This window comes from Copidosoma floridanum, unplaced genomic scaffold, assembly GCF_036245765.1.
Source record: "Copidosoma floridanum isolate Cflo_tuat_1 unplaced genomic scaffold, Cflo_Japanese_pri ptg000019l, whole genome shotgun sequence".
NCBI classification, from domain to species: Eukaryota; Metazoa; Arthropoda; class Insecta; order Hymenoptera; family Encyrtidae; genus Copidosoma; species Copidosoma floridanum.
The window spans coordinates 20,614,030-20,633,289 of NW_028321896.1; the positions used below are offsets into that span (position 1 = coordinate 20,614,030).

A 19,260-nucleotide genomic window follows, 5' to 3' on the forward strand; every position below is an offset into this window, starting at 1 on the left:
GGAGAGAAGCAGCAAACGGAAAAATCACGTCAACGTGATTGCGAAAACATGAGAAAAAGAGCCCAGCGGGAGGAAGATGGGGGTCAAGGATCCTCGTACAGTTCCGCGTGCTTGTATTTCTGCTCGAGATGCTTTCAAATAAAACCCGAGGAAATCAAAGACATTTGAATAACAACGAGCATCGGCAACTCATCCGTTTTCTTTGGCGCATATATCGAGCCATGCACTTATAATTGTAAAAGAAAAAAAAAAGGATTTTCTCAGAGCCTCTGAAATAACGCGCTATGTGGACCCCGTATATGTGTACCTCTTAAATGTTGTTATTACACCTATACGGTATGCGTATACACGTGAGTTTAAAAGACGCGTTGTATGGAGGTGCGAGAGCTCGAGGAGGTGAAAGGACCAGCCTCGTGATAACGCGGCGTCGGCGACAAAGGAAAAAACAAATTGGAAAACTCGGCGAAGGCTAACGAGCGAGCCTCGCGCTCTTTTTTTTTTTTCCTTCGCGCGAAGCTTGGTTGCTACTCTGTTTTTCACGGATCGAGTATAATTCACTACTTGTCGCGGAAACAGAGTGAAGGAAAAAAAAAAATACTCCGCACCTAACACACGTATCGATGGGCTTGAAATACCTGACACATGCCAGGTTTTCAGAGTTCTAATTTCACTCGATGGGGCGGCTCGAATAATCGATTTTCACTTGTCCGAGAAACGTTTTGTGGCTTGAGCGTATATATCGGCTCGTTAGGCCCACGTATCAATATTTATACAGCTCCATTACGCGAACGATATGGGAGTGTATGCTGAGAGAGAGGAAGGAGGAGGCTGACTGGGAGTTATTTTCTTTCGTAAGTAATACGGGGATGGGCTGGCGTATTCCATCCGGGAGAATTTCTTTTTTTTTTTTTTCATACTTTTCCGAGTGACGCACTTTTACCGAGTATTAAAAATACGCAGCGAGGAAAATTTCACTTTCATTCTCAAAGCGCTTAGAAGATAAGTAATGTCACCGTTGGATTTGGATAATCTAACCGCTCCGTTATACAAGTCACGGCGAGAACAATGACCACATTATATTTGACCGGGAGCTGTGGAGTCTTTTGAAATGGACTTTGATAAAAAGTCCTCCCCCGATTAATTACGTCTTGGGAAGATCCACGGCTCGCCAGACACGAGTTATAAACGTTAATTGGGTATACATATGTATACTCGAAGACATTTTTAGTGACAATTTAAAAGTCCCTCGGTGCCTATTAGATGTGTATTATAATAGGCGAGGAAGCGCGAAATTCACCGAACGGAGCAGAGGGAAAAATAATACCTATACCGGGGTGAGATACAGTTACTCGCGAAAAAAGGCACGCTGCCGCAGCTGAAACGAAAACTAAGGAAAAAAGAGGCGTCGAGCACAATAAAACCTTTTTCGCTGTGTACGAGAGGAGAAAGAGTGACGCGTGTAAAAATCGGACGTCATATCCCGTGGAAAAGCGCAAATATGCTGGTGTAGCATAATACGATCATTTGTTCAATTGCCGCCGTCGCACAAACGTATAGGTCTTAAGTAGTAATGTCCCCCTTCTATTTCTCTTTCTCCGGTGCCAAATCGAACTCGACAAGAGGAAAAAAAATGTATAGGTATAGGTACACCCACACAAGTAAGTATATGATACTTTGGTAGTATAAGTAGGCCACCACCTGCCAATAAACGGCCGCGTCGTCGCGGCAACTCGGGTAAATATAAGGGAAATCGAGGAAACGTGGGTACCTATACGTATCATCATAAGAGAGCACACGTAGGGCACCTATTGATGCAGCTGGAGCCTTTCCATTACATTTTTTGTTCTCTTCCTTTTCCCCTCCGCGCCATTGTAAACGACGGAGCGGACGTCAATGGGCGAGATTATGCCGTCACCTCGACAGCGACCGGCAGACGGGGCTTATTGAATTTCATTTGGACAGCTCGTGGTTGGTTTCGCCGAGCGATATCACCGTTACGTACCAGTTGTAACGACGGGAAGGTTTTTCTCGATTTATCGCGTCATATCTGTCCTGACTTTGACGTCGAAAATGGTTTTTTTTTTTTTTTTTTTTTTCATCAAAGGACAACATGTGAAATATTTCGATTTCCAAAGCCCAGTAGTGACTAAAAACGAACACTTGTGTTAACAGTGTAAATCCAAATGTGTGAAAAAAAATACGGGAAATTTCAATAGCATGAATTTCAAAAGCAACAAAATCGATGTACAGTTTGAACTGGTTTGGAAATGTTTTTTCTAAGCTTCTCGACACAGCTGATCGAGTAATTAATGGTACAATTTTTCAAAGGCCTTTAAGCTGTAACCTATACGCAGTGCGTATATACATACATCAACGGATCGATTTATCGGCTCGTCGCATATCCGCAAGTTCAATTGGGAGCTTCAATTTATCCCCCAACGTTTTTTCGATCGTGACTGCACGCGTTGGTGAACTGCTCTTTGGTCCTCCTATGGCGGCCGTGCGCTGCATCGGGAAGTGGCGGGCGCGCAATTTATGTGCCGTGTCTCCCCGGAAACGGCGAAAATTAAATGAAACCCGCTGTACAGCCGAAGCCGTCCGAGCCAGACTACACGGGCCATCTTTCTCTCCGACGAGAGACATTTACCGTGTATACCCCTCGCTCCCTCCTGCCCTCCCTCCTCGTCATTCTGCGACTTGATTTAATTGAAAGCTCGCCCCTTGGCGCGAAAGCGGCACTTGACTCCAGTATATACATATGTATGGAGGGTTGGTCTCTCAAAAAGACGGGCGGATATTAACCCGCTGTTGTTTCTGACTCGGCTGTGCAGTCGGTGCATCTGATTCGCTTGATTGTATGTACACGAGGAACACTAATTTGTATACAGTACGCGCTTCTTGCATCTGCCCGGGGCATAGTTTTTTTTTCCTTTTCTTACGAAATCCTATTGGGTATACGAATGATTACGTTAGCTTTGGGCTCTTTAATCAGCTTTCAGTGCAAAGTATGTGAATTCGACAAGCCAATTTTTTTTTTTTTTTTCTGTGACGTTACGTCGGAGATGAAGAAAATTCCAAGAACGGATTGTGGTAAAAATATCGCGTTCGAATTGGTTTTGATGCGGTACTTGGTAGAAACGAAACTTATTCCACTATATGGAATGGCAGGGAAAAAGCAACAAGAGATATTCTAATGAAATATGTTTTTGAGCCAATACGAAGGTAGGTATTGTGTTGTATAACGTCGTCAGACAGCCAGAGTATATGGCGAAAGTCAAGGTATGTAATTCACGTTTGGAGAGGTAAAGTTACATTACCTCTAATGTTGAGCACACGGGTTTTTACGTGTACCTTTGCCCTGAAAAAAAAAAAGGAAAACAGTAAAGACTAGAATAACGACGTCGCGATAATGGAGTTTTCCGTACAGTATACACCACGCAGTCGATAGTTTCACGCTCCTTACGTACAGCAACAAACAACGGCCAAGATACACCCTCCCAGAGTACATAAATACTCGTTCGCGCAGCTATTCAGAGGTGTTACTATGTACACCCGAACGGTGCAACAGCGAAGCTCGGAAAGACTCGATGGGGAAAAACAAAAAGGAGATAGCCAAGAGAGATCGAGCAGAAGGAATCTTGAGAGAGGAATATGGGGGGAAACGAGGAAATACGATTAAAATGGAATCTTTTCACTGGAGCGCCGAGGATCGATTTACCTTCGAGAGCTGCCTTTGCTTCATTTTCATTGACTCTCTTTTTTTCATTATCTCTCTTTGAACGGCATCTGCACTCTCGATCGAGAGCTTATTTGCACTGGGTTTAACTTGTTATTACTTTTTTTTCTTTCTTCAAAATAAGCAGAATAATGAAGCGCGCGTGTTGACACAGCGTTACCCATACAATATGCTCGAAGCTGAAGGAGTTTGTGGAAAACTTTCCAAGGATCAGAAAAGACTTCCGAAAGATTCATACTTACCCTGTGCAGATTTTATGAAAATTAAAAGACTCTCTCGAACAAAAAAAAAAAAAAAAAGAAGAAGTAACGACGTAGCGTAATGGACAGAGCAGGTCGAGTTCCTTGCGCTCAAAGGAGCATTCTTGTGCGGATCTTGTTCTTCTTTTTCTCATTCCCTTCTTGGCAGCGAATTCTTTTCCGCTACAAGTAGAGGAGCTTCTAATTTTGAAAATAAAAAAAAAACTTACTCGCATACATCCCACTCGGACACGCTCGCGGATTCCATTGCAATTTTTTGAAAGCGATAAAATAAATCGGTATATTACCGTTGGTCCCATTGTGACCGGAAGCTTGTGCGTTTTTTGCTCGGTAAGGCATACATACTCTTCGTCAAAAGAATCCAATTAAAAGGGCTTTTTGTATTGAAATGAAGCTTTGTCGGGTATAATTGAAACCCACTCGTTGGAAACATGAATGGCCCTTGCGTGGCCTATACGGAGGAAAGAAAAAATAGCACACGCGCTCGGGTGGATAGGTATAACTTTTCATTTTTATCAGGGATGAGATGGACGAGTGAGTGAAAGAAAGGAAAGGGAAAAAAAAAACATACATTTGGGGAACACGTGGATGATAAGGCCAAAATAAACTCGAGGACGTTGACGAGCAGCTGCGGAAGAGCTCTCGAGGAGACGGAGGGCGCCTATCGGTGTCCCACCGGCTCTTTGTGATTTTTGTTTTTCGTTGCCTTTGATACGTCATTCATCCGTCCCGGCTCATTTATAACACACCCTCTCCCCCGAGTTCTTTGCGATCCCGATCGATCGACTGCCCACCCGTTGGCGAACCACTGCCCTTGTATACGCTGGTGTGTACCAGAGCTGGCTTCGTTTGTGGACAAACCCTCGAGAGTCCCGGGGGTCGCGAGAGCTCCGTTTTTTTCTCGCCACGTATGCCCGAGAAGCTCATCGATTCGATGCTCTCGAGCCCACTCCACCCCTTTCGCTCCAGCTGGTGGCCTCCTCTTCAAAAGTATGCAGATTGCCGAGTGGTTGCTGCTGGATAACGGGGCCTCCTCCATCGCCACCACCCATTATACATCTATTTTATACATATAAGAATATTATACTTTCGTTTCCTTTCTTATGTATATAATTATCTATTACGCGTGGTGTGTTGTTTGAATAGGTGACACATCTGAATCATCGTCCGTTGCCATAATTAAAAAAATAAATGTAAAATGCATTATTTTTAAGGTTTTTTTATTTTTGTTAAATACTCGATCAAGCTCATAGCCCTCGGCGCACAGGAGAGGGGAGAGAGAGAGGGAAATCTCACATTGTGCATACTCGACACTATATAAATCGCGTCGCCCAGGTTACCTGCACTTTACCCACCCTCTTTTCTCCCGCTTTTATACCTTTTAATTTGCACCAGCGCCACTTTGACCCCGTCATGCCAATGCCCGCGAGAGATCCATAGGTACACATACCTGTATATTTTTACGGGTGTACGATAACAGGGGCGGGGGTTCTGGTTGGAGAAAAAAATACCTACGCAGTAGCGCGGCCACTTTGGCACTGGGGGGGGGGAGAATATAACTCCGTTGGCTAGTTTCGCACGCGCCAGCGCTCAAATTCTCCCCCCGTCCAGCTCGACGAAAGTTCCGAGGGGCACTTGGAAAATAAACTCACTCGGGGGCACGCTGGTGTGTTGGTAGGTTATTATTTAGCCCCTGCCTATGTAACACCCGTGAATGTGAGCATGGGCTTTTGTTGGTAATGACGACGGCAGGTTATTGAAAATTATGCTGAATCATGGAAATGGCTGCCAGTGCGGGTGAGCACGTGTGGTGGGAGAAATCCGCAAGAAAATAAATGTTTCTTACCGGAGGGGTAAATATTTGCGAGAACGGCGATGTCGGTTCTGATACGGGGAAGAAATAACACCACCGCCGAGAGGGCTTTGTCTCATCAAGTTTGCACGACTCGCTCCGTCGCTCCGTGGTACGAGAATAATGCCCCACTTTGACGAATTATTTTCGCCTCCTTACTTTGATTATTACATGATCCTTTAGGCAAACTGGGAATTGAAAATTAAAATTTAGAGGTTTTAACACGGAGTTGCTTTGTGTTTACACCTAAGGAGAAATAAGGGTCGTTCGTTCCGAGACCCGATAGTTATTTGTTTACAGTGGCATAGCTGATTTAATTACTTTTGAACTTTTTTGTAACGGTACATCACTTTTATTCAAGGTGTTCATGAAATTGAATTTTGTAATGCATTTGAGGTAGTAAACTGCATAAATCGAGTCGCTATAGTTTTTCTAGTAAAATATAAATTGAAAAAAAAATCGTGTGTTCAAGTGTCAACGAGCTCGAGTAACTCAAGGAGGATATAACAAACAGGGAAGCAGCACCATGTTCTCGTGGCCTTACACCTTTTTTTAAATAAAGGACCGTAGAGACATTAATCTTCTCTGGCGCCAATCGTTTTCACTCCACCTGCATTACCTTCAATACCTTGGGAAGCGCTGTTATTTTTAATACACAGAGATAGTTTCTTGATAATTAGCACAACGTGATTCATTCACTACAGTAGTATAATTTTTTTTTTTTTTCTCGTACGTATAATCTGCAGCATATATACAACAAATCATAACAAAACCAAAACTTTTAACAACCCCATAGACACCTACGGCGCTACTTTTATTTCACCACCTTTCGTTCTCGTCGGCAGTCACTTTGTCAATGAAATTACAAAAAACTCGACTCGTCCCTCCTGCGAACGGGTTATAAAACAGAGCAAGCCTAATCTAATCCGATCCTCTCCCCCGAGCGAGCAAGCGTCACTCGGCGCTGGGGTGTGAGCAAACTTTTTAACATCACTCGACGCCGGAACTCGCGACTCGACGCCAAGCGTCGATCCCAAACTTGTTCGTATACGTGGGTGTGTGTGACTTGCCGAGTTTGCTTACTTATATGGTACACGGGGTACATATATATATTTATACGTATAGGTGGGATGATTCAATTAGAGTTAGTCACTCGTTCTCACAGCCGATCATCGACTATCGTGTGACCATACCACAATGTAAATTCGCTATAGATAACGTTGTGTGCATCTTCCAGTTTGTGCTTTTTTATTTTTCTTTGTCTGAATACACATACCAGACTCTCGATTCTATTTTTGTAGTTGATCTCTTGCACGCAGTCGGTGCTCAGTAAAGTACGACGAGAAAAAAAAAAAAAAAGGCCCTGACGTCAGAGCGTGAGATTATACACGCGTCACTCCTCGGGTATCGTATCCCTTTGTAAATAAATTACAGAGCGGCAGGATTAAATATTTGTGCGGAGCAGAGGGTACAAGAGTACTCTGATTGCATGTCGCGAATCGTTGAATCGGTAATGCAACGACTCAATCGAGAAACTTTATTTCCGGCACTCGCCAAAGTGGGGGGGATCTAATGGCATTAAAATCGACGTAGTATAGGTGCACGTGCTCTATATACATAATCGCAGGAGCGAACCTTAAATAAGGAGGTCAAGTTTTGGGGATGGCCGAGTGTGCATGTTGAGGCTGCTCTTGGGATCTTGAGAGGCTCGTTCGTGAGATCATTTGCTCGAAGGTGAAATTCGGTGGTGGGGCTAATTGAATTGCTTGCGTTGGAAAAACATTTTTTTTTTTTTTTTTTTTCCACTTTCGTGCCGAACTTGGAATAAATCATGCAGCCACGTTCCCGCCCGTAACAAGCGCATAAATAACATTAAAATCACGCGTGCGGCCAAAGCGAATAGCGGGAAACTACGCCCGCAGCTATACACTGTCGACGCCTCCGCTCGCGATTGCGATTAAATATTTCAGCGGCCGAGATATCTACCGAAACTGTGTTGCATTCGCGGTGTACAGGTGGATTTTTAGAAGAGTACATCCGTCGAATCAATTTCCCGCTTACTTACCGCGCACTATCGATCATTTCCGTGCCTATGGTGTAGGGATAACTTGGCTTCAATCACTTTGCGTCATGTCTCTCCTGTATAGGTGCACCTGCACATCCTCTGTACTCTCGGCGGAAAATAAATCAGGACTACAGGTCCTACACCGCAAAAGCGAGGCGGGGATGAAAAGGCTGTCCGTGACGTATGTATACCTACGTATATAAAAAAAAAAAAAACAGAAAATCTCACGTGCACGGAGGGGGAGAAAACTCTTTCGAGAGTAAAAGGATTTTTTTTTTGTTGGGCGGTCCCGGGTCGATCGCGGGTGCATTTAGCGCACCCTCGCCAAGGGGATGTTATAAATTTAAGCGCTCGAGTGGCTTTTATTACAATACGTAGGTATACCCGACGGAGGGAGGTTCAAGCTTTTTTTTCTTTCTTTTGCCACGCAACGTCGATCATAAAATTCGCATTAATGTTTCAACGGCACTTTATTCCGTACCCTCAGAGCTATATACACGCGCAATCCCTTTGATTTTTTTTTAGCCTTTGATATTTCGTACCTTTTCGTTTCCAAAATAAAAAAAAAAAAAATGTTTCGAGCCAGCGAGAGCTTCATTTTTTCACGGATCATTTTTCATTGAGCAAATGCTGTTACAAGTCTGTTTGGCCTCCGTTCGTACACCCCCGAATGGATCGTGAGGGCACATCGAGGGGCACATATATATACATATAGGTACAATTGCCTGTACCGTTTGGCGATCGATTCCATCAGTTTCGCGGAAATCAGGTGTATAGGCAGCGAAAAATAGTCGACGCTGCGCGCAAATTAAATCACAATCTGATCGAGCGGCTCTCTCGCTGTGCCCGACGACGTCGATACACATACCTATTCAGCACGTGATCGAAGGCTCGCATCGCGTAATTATACACATACGCACTTGCGTGCGTGTAGGTATTAATAATAGATTTTTAAAGCATGGGAACTTTGCGCGTGATAAATTGATTCCGGTGAAAATATACTAATTGATGTAGGTATACGCGCAGCGTATAGGTTCGTACAAAGATCCCATCATCACCAGGAAGGAGCGATTACGCGAGAGCGCGCGCTTTGTATGTAAATGTTATCTGCTAAGGGGGGGGGCTCGGTATAATTAGGAAAAATGATCTGTGAAAAGGGCCGTGAGCCATGATGTATATGTATATACAGTCACGGCGAGACAAAGTTAGCCATCGGGTAGATAGTGTGTACACCTATACCTTACGTGTTATATGAATATTTATGTACGAGAACTGTACCAGCGATGAATATATATTTTAATTGCCCGCTTCGCGCAGAGATGTTGAGGTCATACGTAGAAAAAAGGGGGTGGATGGAAAAAAAAAAAAAAAAAAAAATTTATATCGATGTAAAATAACGCTAAGCCGCGCTAATGTAAACTGGTGGCTTCATATTTTAAGTCTTCACATGCCACGTGTAGAGCTGTTAACGCAAATGCCAAGGTGGCACGTTTCATTTAATCAGCACCACTACCCCGAGGGTAATTCGCACGAACTGTGTGTGTGTAAGCTATAGCGTAATATCACTACTGTAATAAGCGTACATAGAGCCTCAACTCGCATATTAATATATACACGCATTACATCCGGAATAAAAGTTCCGCGTGGTTGTACGTGACGCTTCGCGTGTGTTGAAATCTCGCGCTCAAAGTCCGGAAAAAGGGCTTTAGCTCCACATATTATACCCATTCATACACGAGTATACATGCGTACACCGGTACTTATATAGGAAGACACACCGCATATACGGGATTTATATCACTCGGTAATACTCTCGCGCGCCGTGCGAACAATAGATAATATTTTTTCATTAAGCCTGCAGTCCATTATTAATACGTATAGGCGCTGCACCTGCGCCTCGTCCTCCCACACGCCTATACGTGGTATGTATACGGGCTAAACATTAGCAGTGCCGGCTCGATGTTAATTACTTTCTCAATTAAGTCCCGGGTACTTATCTTGCCTCCTCTTTTTTTTTTTTTTGCGGCATCCCCCTTTCCTCTCCTTGCGCTCTTCCACCCCCACCGCATGCATAATTTGTTTTTCAACGGGGTGCGAGTACTTTTTCCGCTCTGATATTCATTTCGTGCCCAAGAATAATTTCGTATATGATGGTACAATGTGTCTGAGATATTGGCACACCCGAACGACAAGGATTCGTATTATTTTTTTGTTCCCCACGCAACTATACTTTGTTAGTTCTTAAATGAGAGGGGGAAGAAAAGAGAATTATACGGTATAGGTCCGATCCGTTGAATTGTTCATTAGGGGACATTGGTTGGGTACGCGGAGCACGTCGCTTTTGTTTGTTTCACTGGTGAAGAAAATTCCTCTGCCCTGTAGATAAATAAGCGCGTTTGTATATGTATAACACGTGCATGCGCGTCACGTGAGCGGGTGTGCGCCTATGTATGAGTATTGTCAGCCGGTTGATACGATACGTATTGGGCCTCGAGAAGTTTGCTCTCGACAACATCGGACTGCATAATGGAGGAGAGGGAACTAGTGTTGTAAAGCCGTCATTGTGACGGACCGATTTTGGTCCCTGGACCGTAAAATGACCGTCCGATGACCAACTTAAAATTTGTGACGAGCGTCTTTTTTGGGCAGTCCCGCATGGTGCGTATTAGAAGTGTGAAATATACTTTGCGCAGTACGGAAGAACCAATCGCAGTGTAAAGAACCAATCAGATGATCAGATCTATTGTGTATTTGTTTACTTTATTGTAATTGGTTCTTTCTATTTTACAGCTCTATATATACTTTAGTACGCAAGGTTGGATTCACTGTAGTAAACGGAACAGGTTAACTACGTCGCGCTCGATAAAAATAACTTACATATCACATAACTTGAAACTTTTACGAGAAAAAGATTATATAAAACAAAAAGAGTCAGAAGATATCATAAGTGAACCTGATGATGAGGTTATTGAAGACTTTGAAATGTCTGATAACGAAAACCTTAATACAGAAGCGGATGTTGCTCAAATTTTGTTAAATATTGGTTCTAATTTTAGTTACCCAGTAGAGACTGACTTAGATTATTGATATTTAGAAACTTGAAAGATTCCAAAGAAATAAGATATAAAACAAAGTATTTTTAAGAAAAAACTGTTAAGCCATTGTGATAAGTCGAAAATGACTATAAAAATTTGTGTTCTAATGCAATAAGTATATGTTGGTATCATATAAATGGTACAAAGTGTTCAATTTGTTTCAATAAAAATTTTTAATTAACTGAAATAACTGAGTAAATTTAAAAAAATAATAAAGTTTATGAATAAATCGTCTCTTTTTTCTTTAAACCTATTCCTAAATATTTATTTACTTTAATACACCTAACTACAAACCCATTATTATTATTATTATGAAATAAATAAATTAAAAAATTGTCCATTCTACTATATAGTTGTAAAATGACCGTCATTTGACGGTCCGTCCAAGAGACCGGACCATTTTTAAAATGACGGTCATTTTACATAGAAAAAGTTGGGAAAATTTTTCGGACGGACATTGACGGTCTTTTTCCGTCATTTTTTTTGTGACATGACCAAAAATAAAAAAGACGGTCATTTTACAACACTAGAGGGAACGAGATCTCTCTTTTTTCGGCTCGCGCGAGAAAAGCCCATTTCGGGAAGTTGGCTCGGAAACGCGCGACGCTCGCCCCTCCCCCGGACTTTTTGACTCGTTCGACGAGTTTTCTCGATCGCGAAATAAATTCTTCTACGTGTATATATAGATATGCGCGTTGGATTTCATTGTTTTTCTCCCCCCCCCCCACGACACTGCTGCACTGAAGTATAACGATCAAAGTTCAAGAGATTTGCTCATTTTTTGTCTTTGTTTTTGTGAAAAGACGTAGATATACTTTGTGGGTATCTGTTTACGCGTCAAAATAGTATAGTAGTGAGCGAAAAGTACGAGCATTTTATTACCGTCGAGTAAATTGAATGAACCACATACATACGTGATACCATAAAGTTTGATCAATTTTACGTCAAGGGTGCTTTTAACTTTGTTGAAACAATTTTCCGATTAAATCGCCAAATCACTGAAACCCCCCGATTTACGGCGAGTCGGACTAATACAACGATTGGAGTAGCTGTAATAAAGTTACTGCAAATGCCGGAGTATCCCCCTCCGATGGAAATCCCATTACCGGTCTAGCTCTCCGACTCTTGACTTTAAATGAAATTCCAACATCCGATACGTCACTTGGAGTCATAAAATCAGGTTTTACTCACAGAATCAAGGGACAAAAAATATATCGAGTCTCCAGCGTCTTTTTGTCTTAGTAATTAGCCCAAGAAAATAAGGAGAATCACGGGACAATAGAAAGAAAGTGTTCAGCCAATGTGACCACGAGATTAATCGTCAATTAGCTGCAGCACCGATCCAAGTTGGAAGAGACACGTTTCCGTGACTCCCGTCCATCTCGAAGTTTTTTTTTTTTTTTTTTCATCTGCGGTTACGTGGTGGCAATCCGAGGATTACCCCAAACATATACATACCAACACGTGAACGCGACACGTCCCCCGAGGGCTCCCGATGCCGTCTCGAAGCGAATTCGACACACCACGCACGTATGGATGCCCAAAGCTATACTTTCGTTTTCCTTCTTTTCATGGACACAAATGCCCCGTATACCTACGTATATATTAAATGATATTGATTTTTGTTCAGGCCAAAGTGCTTATCTCATTGAATTTTGACTTCATCGAATGGGAAGGACCGTCCATCTTTTCGTTGCACCCGCGCGTCGTCATGATTCACTTTGACAATAATTTAACTTTGATTATTCGTAAAGATTAATCTTGTAACGTTAATAGGTCAACAAAAAAATGGAGCCTGAACGGTGTGTACTTGTACGGGAAAAGGCACAATCGATCGGTACATGGGAATCGAATTGCCACGCGCGAGGGGCGAAAAATGAGCAGAAAAATCAAAAAGGCTCGAGCAAACGGTGGCGATAATGATGATGGTATCATATAGTGGATAACGAGGCCACGGGCAGGCGAACAGCTGTTGATGCTGCCATCACTTGCACCACCACCTCCTCGTCGATTTTTACTCTGCTCTCGCGTATACGCAGATCACGCAATTTGTGATACACCACGGCGTATAAATGTGCAGGGTTCGAGACGCATCTATTAGATGGACGATTTGACAATTTGTGTCGAGTAAAAAACTATATGCGCATAATTTAAATTCGAGCCTCCAAATTATAATTACGCGTCCATGCCCATTGTATAAAATTGGATGTGTAAATTTATGACCTTCAATTACCTTACGGTTGTTAATCGTACTGGGCAAATTAATGGTGGTATTTATATATGATCTCAATTCTGCAAGTAATGAAAGTTTTCAACCAATGATCCCGAAAATTACCGCATTTAATTGTTCCGGGGTAATTACCCAGCGAGTCATGAATCATCGGCTTTATTTTTATGAATGTATCTCGTTTTCGTTGGCCACCCTTGAAAAAATTTCCCGAAAAATAATAGCCTTGAGCAACCTCTCCCGGCCCCTTAGCTTTATCGAATCCAGAACCTATACGGTAATCCTTTTTTTGTCGCGGAGGATTCAAATACTGTGCCATATCAGTTTCGCGAAACGGTAACATGAAAGATCCGATCCGCAGCTGATGCTCCCCGGTGAACTCGATAACGCCGCGGAACGGAAGAAATTGGCCATTAATTGGTTTACTGCTCGGAAACACGCCTTTGTCTACTGTACGCCAGCGGATTTCTCTCGATTTTCTGGAAATTCAATTTTCCCGGTTAATATGCATTATGTAGCCCAAACTGCCCCCGGTTGATGTATACGAGGGTCCAAGAAACGTTCATTTATTTAAGCGAGGGTCCAAATTAAGCACGAGAAAAAGTTTTTTTTTTTTTTTTTTCTGGAGCGTGGAAGTAAAACCGCTTCCTCGTATACGTGTAGCAAAGTGCAGCCGCAGCGAGAGCACGAAGCGGTTGATCCTCGAAAGTTTTTGTGGGTCGAAAAAGTTTGGCCCCTCGTCACCCTCTGCTCGGACTTAACGAACTTACCCCGCGGGCTTCCCTCGATTCGTCGGTGTATTGTCGCGAGCTTAAAAACCGACTCGGTGAGGAGTCGCGCTCTCGGAGACTCGACGAAACTGGACTTTGAATATTCATCCACTTTTCCCGAGATTATCAATATTTAAGAGGCTCAGCTCGTATTTTGCTGTCCCCCTACCGAGTGGAGTCGGGGTAAGGGGGGGATAAGCTCGGGGACGCGGGTTCGCTGAATTATTTCGTTTCCGGAGGAAAAACATCTCGATGAATAACAATCACTCGGAATAGACCGGCAGAGTGGATGGACGGTACCTATACTAATTGTTTGGGGGGGAAAAAAAAACAAACAAACAAACAACGAAATGTACAAGCGTGTTATACACCAAAGAACATATAAAATATTCACACGATTTGTTGTTATTATTTTTCGTGCAAATAAGTACCAATACCACTAAAAAAAATGCAAATGAATATTGGTAACCAGACGTTCGTTGTACGGGGCGCTTGTCGACTTATTCTACCACCGCGTTTTGATTATATATACTGTCACGTGCACGATGAGCTTCTGTTTAATGGCTCGGCGCACGAGACCCCCCCGCGAACAATACCCCGTCGTCTGCTGCTTTATGTTTCTCCATAAAGAAAAAACAGGTAAATGAAACTACCTCACCTTTGCTTCCAGGGCCTCCTCCTCGCGACGGGGACGAGTCAGGTGGAAGCGAGCTATCAGGCGACCTTCATCGTGGAACGCCTATTCGGGTATCCCTATTTTGTCCCCAATCCTCACAAGTACACTGCAAGAATATAAATATGTATGTACGTATATGCACCGACACGTTCCAGCGACACCGCAGCAGCTCGTGTTCCCAACTAAGTATGTTTTCACACTTGTTAATGCTTCTTCTCCTTCTTTTTATTCCTTCCTCTCTCTCTATCGTCTGTCAGCACCCAACGGGAAAAAAAAAAAAAATCAGTCGAGTCGACCGCGCGTGTGATTGCACACGCTCACGCGGACCTGCTGCCGGCAAAAGTATATTATACCTACACGTGTAGCAGCACACACACGATGTACATACACGAGCATTGTATACATGAGCTCGCGACTGCCTGCAGTGATCAATCAACGAGTGCATGCACCCTTAGTATAACTGCAGGTAAGTACGTCTGCCTCGTTTGTCATTCAACTCGATCGAAATCCGCGCGCAACATCGGTCCTTTTTTTCCTCCTTACACGTGTGAGTAAATAGTAAGTAACGTCGATTCCGGGAGAACAAAGTTAAACTGCTCCGGTAAACAAACAAAAAGAAGTTTTTCCCGCGCACCAGCGGTGGGTGTGTAATTTACATGCGATCCAGCCCGAATTCACTTGTCGATTAGGTCGGCTGCTCATCGCGCGCCAGCACGCGACGGCAATAATCCACGAACGAGACGAACCGACCGTTGAGCCCAAAGAGGCCGCGGGACACGAGCGAGCGTACGCGGAGGCGCTCGGCCGACTGGTGGCCGAGTAACGTCATCGGCGCGAGATTTAGCCGGCGTATAGTTTCCAAATGTCGGGAGAAAAGCGCGCGGCCCCCCCCCCTGGGCATGCGCCCTTCCTGCCTCTTATTTTCCGTTGTACCCTGTGTGCATGTGTATAATATGTATACAACCTACCTGCGTATACGTCTATATACAAGGGGGTTGTGTCATTGTAACTGGGTATGTCGGGGGTCGATGCATACACTGTGTGAATACCTACACGTAGGTGTGCCGTTGGCGCTAGTTGTTACATGTATATCCGATGGGTATACTCGTAGCTAAGCTCGAGCGCAAGCTCGGCATTGTCGGGCTTTTGCTGCTCTCCCGCGTGCTGTGCGTAGTTGGTGCATATTTGCGAGCGCACCCCCTTGTGGGGGGATATTGGGCATGCACGCCGCAACTTTAAGTACCCCCCCCCTCCCCGAACTATGCGCATTACAATTATTAATAGCGGGAGCTTTCTTGTCCCTGATGTGTAATTACGCCGATCTGCTTTTGTACTCGAGGGTGTGTCTCTCTCGCACTCTGATTGTGCTATCGTAGCGGGGTCATAATAGACCCATATTCCAGTATATTGGCGAAGATCCATTAAATATATGAAGATTTTACTTTCACAATATTAAAAATTTGCCTAAGAGGTAAGACTTTACTCCCGAAAGTACCACTTTAGGTATATCGAGCTTCCGTTCTCCCTCTCTCTCTCTCTTTTATGGTTTCAATATTTGAAATTCCGGGACACGGTAGCGTAAGCACAGCCCGTTTTATCTAAAAATAAACACTCGAACAATTTTATCAGCGCACTGCACGTGGAGAGGGTAGCGAGAAGGGGAGAGGGAGAGAGAGCAATGAAATCCTAAGAGGTACATAGTGACGGAGGCAGCCCTGCGATTGGCTTGAATAATAAAAGACCCTCGCGAGAACGTGTATACGAAGCCACACGTGCTGGATCGATTGTAGTTTTTTTTGTAAACCTAATCTATTTTTTTTACGCATCGCCAACAGGTCTGATATCGGAAAATGGCTGAAAGTCTACAATGGTAAGAGGTACTTACCTTTTTTTTTTTTTTTTTTTATCACTTTTGGCACTCGGGCGATGGGTTATTTCCTGATGAAAACGCCGCTCCGTGCAGCTCCGGCTTGCGCGTGAATATTAAAAAACGATAAACGATAGCGGAATATTTTACGAGTGTATATGCACGCTTTGGTGTACATGAATATACATTAATCGAAGCATCCGAATGGTTTTGCAATTTTAATTAATCCCGCGGGTACGTGCATCCATACGCCGAATTTAATAATAACAAAAGCGAAATTTTACGCGTCAGCTGGTTACGCGTAAAATGTATACCTATACACGCCGAGATCTGACGCCGAAATTACGATTCAGATTTTGTATTGAGCGTCTCGAAGTCGATTCGTTCACTCGAGTGCAAACTACGAACGTGGGCTATTTTTTTCTCTTCCAAAAAGCATAATTCAAAATCCGGTCCGAGAACAACAGCCAAGCGGGCTAAAGGTACATTTGCCAAGGGGTGTCGGGATAATATATTTCAGCCAGTTAAAAGTACTTGCCCGACGTTTTTCACCCCATGTGCGCGCGTTCGCAGACTCGCGTTTCGAAAGCATCAAAAAACTTTTTGCCCCGAGGTATCGCCGTATACTTAATAATGACTCCCTTGCGCTCGTTACCGGTATTATTTACAACCGCTCGAAACTTTCGGCGGCGATCGAAAACATCACGAGCTCGCGATTGCGAATAATGGCCCTTTTTGGCTCTCTTTGCCCCATATTTCCTCCCTCGGCGCGAAAACAATCCCCTGGCCGTTAAGAAAATGGCTTTTTTGCTTTGGGCCGAAGAAAGAAAGGGTTGGGCGGACATCTCGGCGGAAGACGGGCGGATGAAAAGAAGCAAAGGCGCGAGTGTCGGGTGTAGGCAACAATGAAAGCACTCACTGTTCTTCGGCAAAAAGAAGGAGGCGAGGATTGCCCGCTCAAAGTGGCCATTCCTTAATTAATTGCATAATTGAGGAAAAGAAAAGTAGGTCTTGCTTTTTGCCGACTCTCCGTCGCTGCGCCCGAGCGAAGTAGGTTAGGTGCTGGGAAAGAATAATGAGAAATGCGTATAGGAGCTGACGCAGGTGTAGTGGTGTATATACTCGCATGTACAGCTCATCTGAAAGGGTTGAAAATGGTAGGGAGAAGCAGTCGCGTGCACATGTATATATACGCTTGCACTTGCCTTACGTGCAATATATATATATTATGTATGCTTATGTTGCATATACATTCTACAGTACATTTCTCTGATAGAGTGTGTCAAGTGCAACACGCAGTATCGGGCACACCTTGAGCGGAACTGGAAATCCTCCTCGCAGAAAGTATAAAGGGGAAGCCTTTGAAAAAGCGTTTGCCGCTCGATGAAAAAATAATAAGTACTTTGATGATTCAATGTACTTCAAATAACTCGTTTTTTTGTTCAATCTTTCGATCACTACAATGTCTTGAAATGTGTAATATTTCATCGCGAACTTTGCACGTTAGCAAAGCGATGACGAAATTTTCTCACTTGCGGCGAGTAGATTAGAAAACAAAAAAATTGGGGCGTGACGTGGCCGATATGGTTGCGTCGACGACAAGGCGTGAGATTTTCCGGTAGACAATGATGAAGGCGACGGTGCGGGCGACCGGATTAAAAAGCTTCCCTTTTCGCTTTTTCTGTGGCCCCTCGCTCGCCCTGTGCGTTTCAATGCACTTGTCTCCCGTTGGCACCGGGTTTCGTCCCTTTCGAGCGAAAGTGGCAATTTTTTGCTCACCAATTCGTAATTCTATTCAAATTACTCCAATAGTGATCTCTTTTTTTTTCATCGCGAGCGACGCTCCCGGGAAGAGTGGTTTTTTCGGAAAGACGTGGGATTTTGGAGAGGATCCAAGGGTATACAACTCGCATAAATCAGTGTCATCGGTCGTCCCGCGAAATTTCAAATTTCCACTGTCCCTCCACACTTACATTCTCGGTAATTCTATAATTTATACTCGACGCTCTCGTCCGCATCAAACATTTTTTTTTTTCCCCCATCAAATTCAACTTCTCTCAAAACTGAAAAAGCCCACGCGCGTTCGAAAATTCAAAAGTCCCTTCTTTTTCGAGGGTGAAAAAAATTCCACGTGGTCGCAATCAAGTACCGATAAAAAAGCAGTTTGCGGCGGCAAAACGAACGAATATGAAAAAAGAAGAAAAAGGGCGGGTACACCCAAAGTCGGCAAACTCGTCGCGCTTCAGCGAGCGGGTGATTTATCGTGGCGGGCTCGATCCGGTGTGCTTATACTAAATCAACAATCAAGGCTCGATCCGATAAATTTCGCCGGCGCCGCGAGGACAGGCGGCACCCACCGTCTTTCATACGTACCCGTAGCCTCCTCGAGTTCGCGCCCTGAAGTTGCGTGCTCGGGTGCCCTGCGCTCCACCCACAGCTATATATCCACACACTTTATTCGCGTTTGTTTCGTTAAATTATAAATATTTTTATCAGCAGCTGCGCTTAATCGAGTTTTTTTTTTTTTTTTTTTTAATAACTCACTGATTGGTGGAAAATAAAAGATTGATGCTTTTTCCATCATCGCCAGCGCGCGCACTAAATTGAGTGATAGTTCGATTTTATGGGCCATTGCTATTGGATATGTGTGTATATTTGCAGGTTTATTGTTCCGTATCCGATACGTATCGCAACAAAAAGAGCGATATTTCA

At 43.7% G+C, this 19,260-nt stretch overlaps 1 protein-coding gene across 1 annotated transcript in view; it reads right to left on the reverse strand.

The window, feature by feature from the left end:
- The window catches only part of LOC106641036 (uncharacterized), an 80,687-nt gene extending 65,914 nt beyond the window's left edge, over positions 1-14,773 (reverse strand). Inside the window, exon 1 of the mRNA XM_089593330.1 lies at positions 14,665-14,773. The gene's annotated coding sequence lies outside the window, so the exon portion shown is untranslated. The remainder of the gene's footprint in view (positions 1-14,664) is intronic.
- Between the last annotated feature and the right edge of the window lie 4,487 nt (positions 14,774-19,260).